This window comes from Manis javanica, chromosome 1, assembly GCF_040802235.1.
Source record: "Manis javanica isolate MJ-LG chromosome 1, MJ_LKY, whole genome shotgun sequence".
Classification (NCBI taxonomy): Eukaryota; Metazoa; Chordata; class Mammalia; order Pholidota; family Manidae; genus Manis; species Manis javanica.
In genome coordinates, this window is record NC_133156.1 from 188,191,863 (window position 1) to 188,205,732 (window position 13,870).

The 13,870-nt window shown below is 43.6% G+C and overlaps 1 pseudogene; it reads right to left on the reverse strand.

Moving 5' to 3' along the window:
* Positions 1-3,334: 3,334 nt before the first annotated feature.
* On the reverse strand, positions 3,335-8,902 carry LOC108389252 (dual specificity calcium/calmodulin-dependent 3',5'-cyclic nucleotide phosphodiesterase 1A pseudogene; annotated as a pseudogene).
* Between the last annotated feature and the right edge of the window lie 4,968 nt (positions 8,903-13,870).

Here is a 13,870-nt window from a genome sequence, read left to right on the forward strand (position 1 = left end):
CCGCTCCCCATGCTAGGACTGCATGAGGGGGCTCGCTCAGGGCTGGTGGCTGGTGGGCACCAGGAGGGCTGCACGGCATGGCAGGCTGGTGCAGCATCTGGGGCCTCTGATGGCACAGGAGCCTGTGTCTCACACTCACTGCCTTCTCTTCCTTCACACAGATGTTCCCTCTGCCGGTGGCCAATGGGAAGGGCCGGCCGGCCTCCCTGGTAGGAGCCCAGTTTGGAGGCTCAGGTAGGACCCGCTGCCTTGGGCTGCATGCTGGGGAGCTAAAAGGTGGGGTGGGGCCGACAGCTGGATGCAGGCTTGCGGACTGGGCACCAGGGGAAGAGGTGTTTGGGAGGCAGCACACAGTCCAAGTGGGTGGGAGTGGGTAAGGGGCCTGGGATGGTATACTTCCCGTGTGAGGACTGGGCCTGGGAGTGGGGGAGTCTGTCGCTCACAAGGATGAGGAGAGGGCAGGCTTGAGCAGAGCCAAGGGGCTCAAAAGGAGGCAGACACCTGGGGGAGCCCCCGAGAAGGCCCTGGAGCAGAATGGGGGCCTGTGTGGCTGCAGCAGAGTGAGGAAGGGGGGGAGGGGGGAAAGGAGCCAGGGTGGGAATGGGACAGGTCACGCAGGGCCTTGTGGGCAGCAGGGAGGACCTGGGCTTTGACTCTGAGGGAGGTGGAACCTGCAGACCTGTGGGCAGAGAGAGGTTCTGTGCCATGTGCACGTCGGGGCATCTACCCTGGCCGTTGGTAGGATTTGAAGGGAGCCCCTTGGGGAGACTAGCTGGTTTAGAGTCTCCAGGTCCTCCCGGTGCTCTGTGTGGACTTTGGCATGTTTCTGGGGTCCCTGTGACTCTGGGATCTGGGATGGAAGGTTCTGCCTTGGAGTCAGCGTCTGAGTTCCGTCAGGGTACCCAGTGGGCTCTGGATGGCTTGTGCTCATGCACCCCTGCTCCTCTTTGGAGGTGTCCCCCCACTGCTGTCCTGTGCTGGCCTTCTCTTCTGCCTGAGGGACTGGCTACAGGACTGGCTACAGTCCTTCCTGAGGTGTGGAAATCCCCACTGGCCACCCTGCATGTGCACACCTGTGCACACACACACACACACACACACACACACACACACACAGAGACAGGCCCCAGAGGGGCACTGACACACACGTGCACATACTCTGGAGACAGGCCCTAGAGCACGGGCACTGCCACTTCTTGCCTCAGGTGGAGGGTCAGGCCCTGGGGGGCTTAATGGAGGAGGTGGCATGGCATGTCTTTGTCTACCCCTGGGCCTTTGACTGGAGTTGTCCTTCATTGACCAGTGTCCATATGGGGCCAGCAGCCCCAAGTAGTTAAAGCTGTGGTCCCAGGAAATGTGCCTCTTGAGGACACGTGTGTGCCTGACTTGGCCTGAGTGGGACCCCAGTGAACATTTGCACACTGATTTCCTGTGGTTTCTGCAGCTCTAGCCTGCCCCTTTGGCCTTGCCCTGACCACTTTGGATGGGGAGGATTTTGCCTTGTCCGCCTGTGTTGAGCTGGGTTTTCTTGTCCATGAGGGACACAGTGCAGTTGGTCCAGCTTGGGAGCCCCTGTCCTGAACACACAGCTGGGGAATCCCTCCCCCAGTTCAGTTAATGCCAGGAGTAGGGTGTGGCTAAGGTGCTGGGAGTCCTAAGACCTGAGCTGAAAGGCCTCTTTGATGCCACCCCAGGCACGAGGCAGGCTGTTCAGTTGTGACAGGCATGAATGTGAGTCTCAGTTTCCCCGTCTTCAAAATGGGTGTTGCCCCATGGGCAGAGGATTCAGACTCGTGGGTGTGTGAGCACAGCCTTGGGCTCTTGGGGGAAGGGTCCCAGACCCAGACCCAGGAGCCATAGCTCCTGGGATCGCCTCCTCGGGGGCATCTCCCAGCTCTGAGCTCTGTTCACCACCTCCTCCCTGGTGGAACTGGAAACTGCAGGACTATGGTGGGTTTGGTGGTCTGTCATCAGGACAGGCCTGGGTAATCAACCCCTTTCTGAGCTTGAGCTTCAGTTTCTTCATCAGTAAGGTGGGTCACCCTCTTCCCAGATGGGCCGTGTTGACTCCTGGAGGCACCGCCATTTATCAGCGCTGGTGGCTGCCGCCATGATCTGCCCCACGCCTCCTGGAACGTCTTGGTGTCTAGTGTTTAATATTCCTGTAAGTCAACTGGGTTTCTCTTAAGTTCATTCCAGAGGGCACTTTCTACAAGAAAATCAGCCCAGGCCACACGCAGCAGGAGGGGTCTCCACCAAGCAGGGGGGCTTTGCAGGCAGTCTGGCCTGATGGTCTGCCTAGACTGTCACTGATGCCTCTCTGACACCATTTTTTGAAAACAAAGGCGGATGATGCAGCGCAAGACAGGTTTTCTGATTGTTACCTGGGCTGGGAGCCTTTAAGATGAGAATAATCCCTCCCACCACCACCCCCTGCCGCTGGGAACCCCTGTGGTACAAATCGCCAAGTGACACCCTCTGCCAGGCCTGGGTCACAGGAATGGTCAGGAAGTGCTCACTGACAGTGCAAAGGAAGCGCCTTCCTATTTTTAATTTCTCCCAAGCTGTCTGGATTTGTGCCATCATAGATGGAACACATGTCCAGGTCAAAAATCTGACACACAGTCTGTCTTTGAAGAGGACTCTGGGTCCTCAGGGGTGCGTGCTGTTGTGCCCTTGGGGCCAGTTTCTGGGAATGGAATTGCTGGTGGTGGATATGTGCTCAGGTGGAAACATCCCTCAGGTGCATCACCCCCTAGCCTGCTAGGTCTTTTCAAATCCCTTCCCATGGGATAGGTAGAAAGGAATATACTGCGGGCATTTATTTGATCAATAAATGGGTGATTATATTTCCAAAAGTTCATCGGCTGTGAGTTCTTTGATGAAGTTTCAATTCCCTTTCTTTGGAATTGATTGACTTTTCATTTTGAAATCATAATAGATTCACAGGAAGTTGCAGAGAAACATACACGGAGGTCCCATGCATCCCTCCCCCAGTGGGACATGCTGCACGTCAGCATAATACTGGATGCAGACGCTGACCTCAGTGTTGCCTGGACACGTGTTCCATCTATGATGGCCTGGTGTTTACTCACTAGCTTTACCCGCACATGTGCACGGTTTTTATCCTGCAGGTAGTGCTGTTAAGCCCCTACTACCTGCCCTCCCACCTGCTGCCTCTTCATGGTCACAGCCACCCTCTGCCCCTTCCCCCTGGTGTCCTCGGTTTCTCCATCTCCAGGGATTTGTCATTTCGAAACCGTGCTGTAGGGAGATCCCTATAGTGGACAACCTTCTCAGACTGGTTTTTAGCACTGAGCCTAATTCCCTGAGATGCATCTGAGTCGCGGCTGTATCAGCAGTTCACTCTTTTCATTATTACTTAATGAGCTTTTGAAGAACAACGCTTACCAACCACAGCTTACATCAAGGTTTCCTGATAAATTAAGAAATTAAATTTGGAAAATCTACCATTTCCTGGTGCCAATTTTGTACATACTCTTCCAGAGAGCAGACACAGAGGGGCAGTCCCCTGCTTTCATCAGGTCAGTAGGATATTGGTGTCACCCCAGCCACAGGCATTACAGGACAGGAGATTGAAAATAGAAATACCATTTAACCCAGGAATTCCACTCCTAGAAATTTATCCAAACAAAGCAAGATCTCAGATTCAAAAAGACAGATGCACCCCTATGTTTATTGCAGCACTATTTACAACAGCCAAGATACAGAAGCAACTTAAGTGTCCATCAGTAGATGAATGGATAAAAAAGATGTAGTACATATACACAATGGAATATTATTCAGCCAAAAAAGAAAACAAATCCTACCATTTGCAGCAACATGGATGGAGCTAGAGGGTATTATGCTCAGTGAAATGAGCCAGGCAGAGAAAGAAAGATGATTTCACTCATCTGTGGAGTATAAGAACAAAGCAAAACCTGAAGGAAGAAAACAGCAGCAGACTCACAAAACCCAAGAATGGACTAGTGGTTTCCAAAGGGAAAGGGACTGGGAAGGATGGGTGGGAAGGGAGGGAGAGAGGGATTAAGGGGTATTACGATTAGCACACATGGGGATGCAGGGAAGGTAGTACAGCACAGAGAAGACAAGTAGTGACTCTATAGCATCTTACAATGCTGATGGACATTGACTGTAATGGGGTATGTGGTGGGAACTTGATAATAGGGGTGAATGTAGTAACCACAGTGTTACTCATATGAAACCTGAGCATAAGATTGTATATCAATGATACCTTAATAAAAAAAAATGAAAGGAAAATGGGTCCAACCTTTAAGGAGATAATCAGAAACATTTTGCTCTTAACAAGAAAGCTCCAAAATACATGGGACAAACTGACAGAATTGAAAAGAGACCCATCAACAATAATAGTTGATGACTTCAGTATTCAGTTTTCAACAGTGGATAGAATCTGTTATTTCTTTAGCCCTGTGGGGTGGGTAGAGTAGGGGCTGTGACACATGTTTTATGGTTTGGGGCACCAAACTTAGAGAGATTAAGTGACTTGTCCAGAGTCACACACTGAGGGGTGATGGATGTGAGGCAGGAGGCACAGATGGTTCCCTGGGCCGAGAGCCCTGCACGCCTGGACATGAGATCACTCCCTGGGCACCCAAACCAAGCCCTCTCCTCATGCCCTTCCCCACATTCTTCTGTCCCAGGGCTGCTGCGGGGAGACAGCAGCTGGTGCCCTGAGGAGGGGCCTGGTCTCAGAATGGCTCAAATACTGAACACCTGGCTCTAGGTTTCAATTCCTGACTCCAAAATGCAATGCCCTTCCTCCAAATGAACACCTCCTAATGGACTGGGGTTGGGGTCCAAACAGATGCCCCTGCCCCCATCACCTGCCCCTCTAGCATTTGATTCTATAGCATAGTAAGATGCTATAGAGTCACTATTTGATAATAGGGGAGAATGTACTAACCACAGTGTTAGCTCATGTGAAACCTGAGGTTGCAAAATGAAAAGGAAGACCAAAAGGGGTACAATCAGGATTCACAAAAAAATCATCTGTGATCAAGAAAACCTCTAGGCGGTCTGAAGTTAGCAGTTGAGCATCATCAAAATGGGCATCTAGCCTTTCCAAGCCATCACCCCACCCTGCAACCCATGGTCCTCTGTAATGAATTATTAGCTGGGCCCTCAGCAACCAGCCCTGGTGAACAGTCAGTGCTTGCAACGAGGGAAGTGACCTGGCAGGCAGAGCTCCCAGGATGGGGTTCTCAGACTCAATTCTGTTTTCAGCCCCTCATCGCTCCCAGGGCTGCAGTTGCTTTGCCATAGCTGATAGAATCAGGATCATAGACATTGATGACATCTGCCATGATGAGTCCAGGTCCTTCAGGATGAGCGTCACACAAAAATAGAGAAATTACATGCACATTTTTTTCATGATATATACTTGTTTTATTATCACCCAGTGTAAACATTCATATTTCTTAGATAAAATGGGAAAATAAGTCAGTATTAAACCTCCCTAAGGACTGCAGCTTTATTTTAAAGGACTAAAATGTCTCATGAAGTATAATTTTTATTGGTGAGAAAAATAAGAACTCGTTGAAAAGGTAAATATTTAAGATTTTGCTTCAAAATGGAAGACAGATTTTTTTTTAAAGGATCAGGAGGGCATTGAAATAAAACTTTCTCTCTAATGATACTCTACAAAACATTCACTTCACCAACTAGAATCTGGAAAATAAAATTACCTCTCATGTTTAAAAGGACAGAAGCCTTTAAGGTATTTCAAACCTTGGACTGTGTATCAGCATGTTTTTCTTCAGCTTTTACATCCTCTGAGTTCTTACGAAGATCAGGTTCACCTTGTGCAGCTAACTCGTTCCACCTCTGTTTTGCTGGATGATGTCCACCAGGTTGTTTTTGAAGCTCTTCAGGTCCTACTTTGAAGGGAGTAGTCTGGAACATAGGTTCCATTGTTCATGGGGCCTTTCATATTGGATAGTCTGCTTGCCACATAGGAAGAAGTTTCTGCTTTTGAGGCTTCCTCTAGAAGAGCAATAATAATTTTCTCTGTTGAGTCTGTCAGAAGAGAAAATGTTGGCTCTACTATAAAATCAATGAAATCTATTTGTGACTGGGCCACCAATGTTGACTTCTGATCACAAAGTGGAGAAAATGGAAGCTCTAATTCAGCTTCTTTAGCTCTCTGTAGGAAAAACTCCTCCATCAGGGCCATGGTCCACCAGTGGTGCAGCCTCCAGGATTTGACTGGGTTGCTGATGTCTGCTGCATGGAGAATCAGGGATGTAGTTTTGGCTTTGTCAATCCCTTCAGGCTGCTGCAAACTATTTCTTACGTTTTTAATTTGCTGGAAATGACCCAACCTGTCTGTAGACAAAACCATTTCAATCACTAGATTCCGAAGATCCCTCTGGTCATCTTTGGATACATTTATCAGGACAATCAGTTCTTTTTCTTGCATTATGATAAGCTGCACTTACATGGTGATTCTCAAGGTCAGAGTGATCATTGTACAAAATGTCAATATCTGACCTTTTTTGAATATGAAAGTTGTTTGTGGTTCCTGTATGTTTGTAATCATGGGTGGTAGCAGCAAAGGCCATTGCTAAAATTTCCAGTAGGAAAAATTCCAGTGCTGTATGAAGTACATTATGTAATGTACAGTTTGAGTGACAGCTGCATGAATCAAATTGTGATAAGGATTTTTGTACTTGCTATAACCAACTTCTAAAGCTTCTGCAAAGGAAATTAGGCAAGAAATAGGAATCTTGAAATGATAAGATCATATCTGGTAAACAGCTCATAAATCATAAGCTTCAGACTGTGTTCTCCACCTGCTTCATTTAAGGCAAGTATATCAAAAGACCATTTATCAACATCCTTTAATGTAATTATGACAGCTTCCGGCATGCCAAACCAACCATGTGATAGGACTTTCTGTACATCCTTGTTTCATCAATATGAACAGCTTCCAACACATGCTGCATATTCAGTGTTCTTCTTTAAGTCTATGACATTAACATCACCTTTTTGCAGCTGCTTCACTAAGCATCTTAGTCTGCAAGCATTGTAACAGTTGAAAAGATTCCCATACTTAAGTTTTTTTCTTATTCTTTTTTCTCTTTACAGTAGAGCTTCTGGTTCTTGGAGATTACACCAAGAGCAGTGAGTCATATCTGTACCACTAAGATGATAATTACTTTATACTGCAGTGCCTCATTACGGTCCTCATTAGTTTGGAACTTTCCAGATTATGTAAATAATTTGTAAGGCCAAATTCCAGTGGTATTAACACCTGCTTCTCTTTCTCGTATGTATTCTCAAGTTTTTAACATTAACTGTGACTGGTGCACGGTGGAGGAAGGTGAAGTTATAATATGCAGTGTTTTCCAAATTTATTTCAAGTAGAATTCTTTATAGGAAATCCTGCTCAGCGGTTGGTAGGGGCCGTTTGCTCCATGCTGCGCCTGCCCAGTGCACTCTGGCCGGAAGGGAGTGTGCCATATTTTAATTAATGCATCTGTCTCCCAGTCTGCAAAATAATCTTCGGTAGGCACGAGGGCAGGATGCAGGGGGGCTTTAGTGGTTGACCTGATAAATGATCTACACGTGAAAAAACATACGACTTAGTATAAGGCCAAAAGAGAGACACTGGCTACTTTGGCAACCTTAAAGCAGAGTCCAGGAAGGTCAGCAACAGCATGACCTTTTCAGTCAAATCCAGCAATCAGAACTTCATTTTCTTCAATAAAATTCAAGCAACCATTATTGGATACAAAGGATGTGATATTTTTTTGCCATTTGATCACCTGGTCTGTGGCACACTTCCTCATGTGCACACCATCCAAGTGTGCATTAGGGCACAACCACTTGCATTTATTTTTTTATTACAATTTTTTTATTAAGGTATTATTGATATGCACTCTTCTGAAGGTAAGTGCTGCACTAAACACAGGGGTGCATATGTCTTTTTGAATCTGAGAACTTGTACTCTTGGAAGAATTTGGCTATTTGGCTTTAACCTTTAGTTTTTTTCTTGTTTTTTTTTAATGGACTGGATTTTGTTTTTATTTGGTTCTTTTAATATGACCAAACATCAAGATTTGCAAACGAAAAATTTTGGAGGACTGACAAATGTTTCAATGAGTGCAGTTAAAAGTTATGTTTCAGACTGTTTTTCACAGTTCAGGCAGGTCAGTATCAAGGGAAAGTCTCCTAGAGAATGATGACCTGGTTAGTTTTTTTTTTTTTTTTTTTTTTTTTTTTTTTTTTTTTTTTTTTTGAGGGCATCTCTCATATTTATTGATCAAATGGTTGTTAACAACAATAAAATTCAGTATAGGGGGGTCAATGCTCAATGTACAATCATTAATCCATCTCAAGCCTAATTCTCGTCAGTCTCCAATCTTCTGAAGCATAACGAACAAGTTCTTACATGGTGAACGAATTCTTACAGAGTGAATAAATTCTTACATGGTGAACAGTACAAGGGCAGTCATCACAGAAACTTTCGGTTTTGATCATGCAATATGACCTATAAACCATCAGGTCAAATATGAATATTCATTTGATTTTTGTACTTGATTTATATGTTGTCCCACATTTCTCCTATTATTATTATTATTTTTATTTTTAATAAAATGCTGAAGTGGTAGGTAGATGCAAGATAAAGGTAGAAAACATAGTTTAGTGCTGTAAGAAGGCAAATGTAGATGATCAGATGATCAGGTGTGTGCCTATGGACTAAGTATTAATCCAGGCTAGACAAGGGCAGCAAGACATCCACGGATGCAGAAGATTTCTCTCAAAGCAGGGGGGGGTGAGGTTCTGAGCCTCACCTCTGTTGATCCCCAAATTCTCACCTGATGGCCCCCCTGCGACTGTGCCTGTCTTAGGTTGTTCCTCCCTTGAGGAATCTTACCCGTCTCTGGCTAACCAGTCATCTTCCGGGGCCATACAGGGAAATGTAAAGTTGGTAAGTGAGAGAGAAGCCATATTGTTTGCAAAGGTTAGCTTTTTACTTCTTTGCAGATTTATGCCCTGTGGCTTCTATGCCCAGCACTTGTCTCGAGGTATCTTTACCACCTGGAGGAATTATGATACTCGGTAAATTCGATATGAGGCACGAATTCTATTTAAAGTTTGTAATTAGGAAGGAAGAAGAAAAGCTATAGATGTAGCATATGAAGGAAACTTGGGAGGATTGATTATTTCTTTGACATATCTTCTTGTATAGTACCTTAAGTATGTATAGGTTTTAAACTACTAACTAATTTGCACACACATATTGACATAATAGGAATACGGTGACATAAACAAAGCAAATCTATAATTACCAGCCATCTCCAGTGAAGCCAAGAAAACCATTTAGGCACCCTAGGCATTTGTGAAAATTTATCTATGATATGATGGATATTTTCCAACTGTACTTGAACCATCAGACAAATTAAAGCAGCCCATTTCTGGGATCTGTTCACATCCCATATGTTCTTTTAACCATAGATAGTCTATAGTCATGAGATTTTGGGGTGCTACAACTTGCACCCCTCCCAACTCCTGGTTGAGTTCCAACAGTACAGATCCAGTCAAATTCGTTGTCTCACTGTATGCACATGCCAGCCTAGACATCTCCCTCCTCCTTCTTATGGCAAGTCCAGGAGATGGTGGGCTGGATGCAGCCACAACCGCAGCATCGTCCGGATCCCTGTGGAGGCTTTTTGATGATCATCCCCCGGCACGAGTCCTCCAGAGAGTGCTGATGCCGGAAGCTCCTCCTCATATCGTATCTTAGTTCATTTTCTGGGTATCCAAGCTAGGCCTTGATCTTCTGCGTAGAAACAAACAGACCCTTTGCCCACATTTTGACATGCCCTCTATACCACTGTGCAGAACTCATTGGAGGTCAGCACACAGTAACTGCTTTTTTTTTTTTTTTTTAATTAAGAGAAAGGAATATTATCAGAAAAGAGTACCTCCATAGCTGATCATCTGACACCCTTTAAGTGATCAACATTAAGGATATTTAAAGCATGCGTTGATCTTTGATTTACCAATAGTTTTATCCTGTTAAGGAGTAATCCCCCTTTTCTTTCTTTCTTTTTTTTTTTTTTAATTTTTAATCTACACTTACCTGAAGAATACTATGTTTACTATGCTCTCCCCTATATCAGGTCCCCCCTAACAACCACATTACGGTTACTGTCCATCAGCTTAGCAAAATGTTGTAGAGTCACTACTTGTCCTCTCTGTGTTGTGCAGCCCACCCTCCCCTTTCTCCCTCCCCCCCATGCATGCTAATCTTAATACCCCACTTCTTCTTCCCCTGCCTTATCCCTCCCTGCCCACCCATCCTCCCCAGTTCCTTTCCCTTTGGTACCTGTTAGTCCATTTTTGGGTTCTGTAATTCTGCTGCTGTTTTGTTCCTTCAGTTTTTCCTTTGTTCCTATACTCCTCAGATGAGTGAAATCATTTGGTATTTCTCTTTCTCCGCTTGGCTTATTTCACTGAGCATAATACTCTCCAGCTCCATCCATGTTGCTGCAAATGGTTGGATTTTTCCACTTCTTATGGCTGAGTAGTATTCCATTGTGTATATGTACCACATCTTCTTTATCCATTCATCTACAGATGGACATTTAGGTTGCTTCCAATTCTTGGCTATTGTAAATAGTGCTGCAATAAACATAGGAGTGCATCTGTCTTTCTCAAACTTGATTGCTGCGTTCTTAGGGTAAATTCCTAGGAGTGGAATTCCTGGGTCAAATGGTAGGTCTGTTTTGAGCATTTTGATGCACCTCCATACTGCTTTCCACAATGGTTGAACTAATTTACATTCCCACCAGCAGTGTTCTCCACAGCCTCGCCAACATTTGTTGTTGTTTGTCTTTTGGATGGCAGCTATCCTTACTGGTGTGAGGTGATACCTCATTGTAGTTTTAATTTGCATTTCTCTGATAATTAGCGATGTGGAGCATCTTTTCATGTGTCTCTTGGCCATCTGTATTTCTTTTTTGGAGAACTGTCTGTTCAGTTCCTCTGCCCATTTTTTAATTGGGTTATTTGTTTTTTGTTTGTTGAGGCGTGTGAGCTCTTTATATATTCTGGACGTCAAGCCTTTATCAGATCTGTCATTTTCAAATATATTCTCCCATACTGTAGGGTTCCTTTTTGTTCTATTGATGGTGTCTTTCGCTGTACAGAAGCTTTTCAGCTTAATGTAGTCCCACTTGCTCATTTTTGCTGTTGTTTTCCTTGCCCGGGGAGATATGTTCAAGAAGAGATCACTCATGTTTATGTCTAAGAGGTTTTTGCCTATGTTTTTTTCCAAGAGTTTAATGGTTTCGTGACTTACATTCAGGTCTTTGATCCATTTTGAGTTTACCTTTGTATATGGGGTTAGACAATGGTCCAGTTTCATTCTCCTACATGTAGCTGTCCAGTTTTGCCAGCACCATCTGTTGAAGAGACTGTCATTTTGCCATTGTATGTCCATGGCTCCTTTATCAAATATTAATTGACCATATATGTTTGGGTTAATTTCTGGGGTCTCTAATCTGTTCCACTGGTCTGTGGCTCTGTTCTTGTGCCAGTACCAAATTGTCTTGATTACTATGGCTTTGTAGTAGAGCTTGAAGTTGGGGAGTGAGATCCCCCCTACTTTATTCTTCTTTTTCAGGATTGCTTTGGCTATTCGGGGTCTTTGGTGTTTCCATATGAATTTTTGAATTATTTGTTCCAATTCATTGAAGAATGTTGCTGGTAATTTGAGAGGGATTGCATCAAATTTGTATATTGCTTTCGGCAGGATGGCCATTTTGACGATATTAATTCTTCCTAGCCATGAGCATGGGATGAGTTTCCATTTATTAGTGTCCCCTTTAATTTCTCTTAAGAGTGACTTGTAGTTTTCAGAGTATAAGTCTTTCACTTCCTTGGTTAGGTTTATTCCTAGGTATTTTATTCTTTTTGATGCAATGGTGAATGGAATTGTTTTCCTGATTTCTCTTTCTATTGATTCGTTGTTAGTGTATAGGAAAGCTACAGATTTCTGTGTGTTGATTTTGTATCCTGCAACTTTGCTGTATTCCGATATCAGTTCTAGTAGTTTTGGAGTGGAGTCTTTAGGGTTTTTTATGTACAGTATCATATCATCTGCAAATAGTGACAGTTTAACTTCTTCTTTACCAATCTGGATTCCTTGTATTTCTTTGTTTTGTCTGATTGCCGTGGCTAGGACCTCCAGTACTATGTTAAATAACAGTGGGGAGAGTGGGCATCCCTGTCTGGTTCCCGATCTCAGTGGAAATGCTTTCAGCTTCTCGCTGTTCAGTATAATGCTGGCTGTGGGTTTATCATATATGGCCTTTATTATGTTGAGGTACTTGCCCTCTATTCCCATTTTGCTGAGAGTTTTTATCATGAATGGATGTTGAATTTTGTCAAATGCTTTTTCAGCATCTATGGAGATGATCATGTGGTTTTTCTCTTTCTTTTTGTTGATGTGGTGGATGATGTTGATGGATTTTCGAATGTTGTACCATCCTTGCATCCCTGGGATGAACCCCACTTGGTCATGGTGTATGATCCTTTTGATATACTGTTGAATTCTGTTTGCTAATATTTTATTGAGTATTTTTGCATCTACGTTCATCAGGGATATTGGTCTGTAATTTTCTTTTTTGGTGGGGTCTTTGCCTGGTTTTGGTATTAGGGTGATGTTGGCTTCATAGAATGAGTTTGGGAGTATTCCCTCTTCTTCTATTTTGTGGAACACTTTAAGGAGAATGGGTATTATGTCTTCTCTGTGTGTCTGATAAAATTCCGAGGTAAATCCGTCCGGCCCCGGGGTTTTGTTCTTGGGTAGTTTTTTGATTACTGTTTCAATTTCTTTGCTTGTAATTGGTTTGTTTAACTTTTGTGTTTCTTCCTTGGTCAGTCTTGGGAGGTTGTATTTTTCTAGGAAGTTGTCCATTTCTTCTAGGTTTTCCAGCTTGTTGGCATATAGGTTTTCATAGTAGTCTTTAATAATTCTTTGTATTTCTGTGGAGTCTGTCGTGATTTTTCCATTCTCATTTCTGATTATGTTGATTTGTGTTGACTCTCTTTTTCTCTTAATAAGTTGGGCTAGAGGCTTATCTATTTTGTTTATTTTCTCAAAGAACCAGCTCTTGGTTTCGTTGATTTTTGCTATTGTTTTATTCTTCTCAATTTTGTTTATTTCTTCTCTGATCTTTATTATGTCCCTCCTTCTGCTGACTTTAGGCCTCATTTGTTCTTCTTTTTCCAGTTTTAATAATTGTGATGTTAGACTATTCATTTGGGATTGTTCTTCCTTCTTCAAGTGTGCCTGGATTGCTATATACTTTCCTCTTAAGACTGCTTTCGCTGCGTCCCACAGAAGTTGGGGCTTAGTGTTGTTGTTGTCATTTGTTTCTATATATTCCTTGATCTCTATTTTGATTTGTTCATTGATCCATTGATTATTTAGTAGCATGTTGTTAAGCCTCCATGTGTTTGTGAGCCTTTTTGTTTTCTTTGTAGAATTTATTTCTACTTTCATACCTTTGTGGTCTGAAAAATTGGTTGGTAGAATTTCAATATTGTGGAATTTACTGAGGCTCTTTTTGTGAGCTAGTATGTGGTCTATTCTGGAGAATGTTCCATGTGCACTTGAGAAGAATGTATATCCTGTTGCTTTTGGATGTAAAGTTCTATAGATGTCTATTAGGTCTATCTGTTCTAGTGTGTTGTTCAGTGCCTGTGTGTCTTTACTTATTTTCTGCCCGGTGGATCTATCCTTTGGGGTGAGTGGTGTGTTGAAGTCTCCTACAATGAATGCATTGCAGTCTATTTCCCTCTTTAGTTCTGTTAG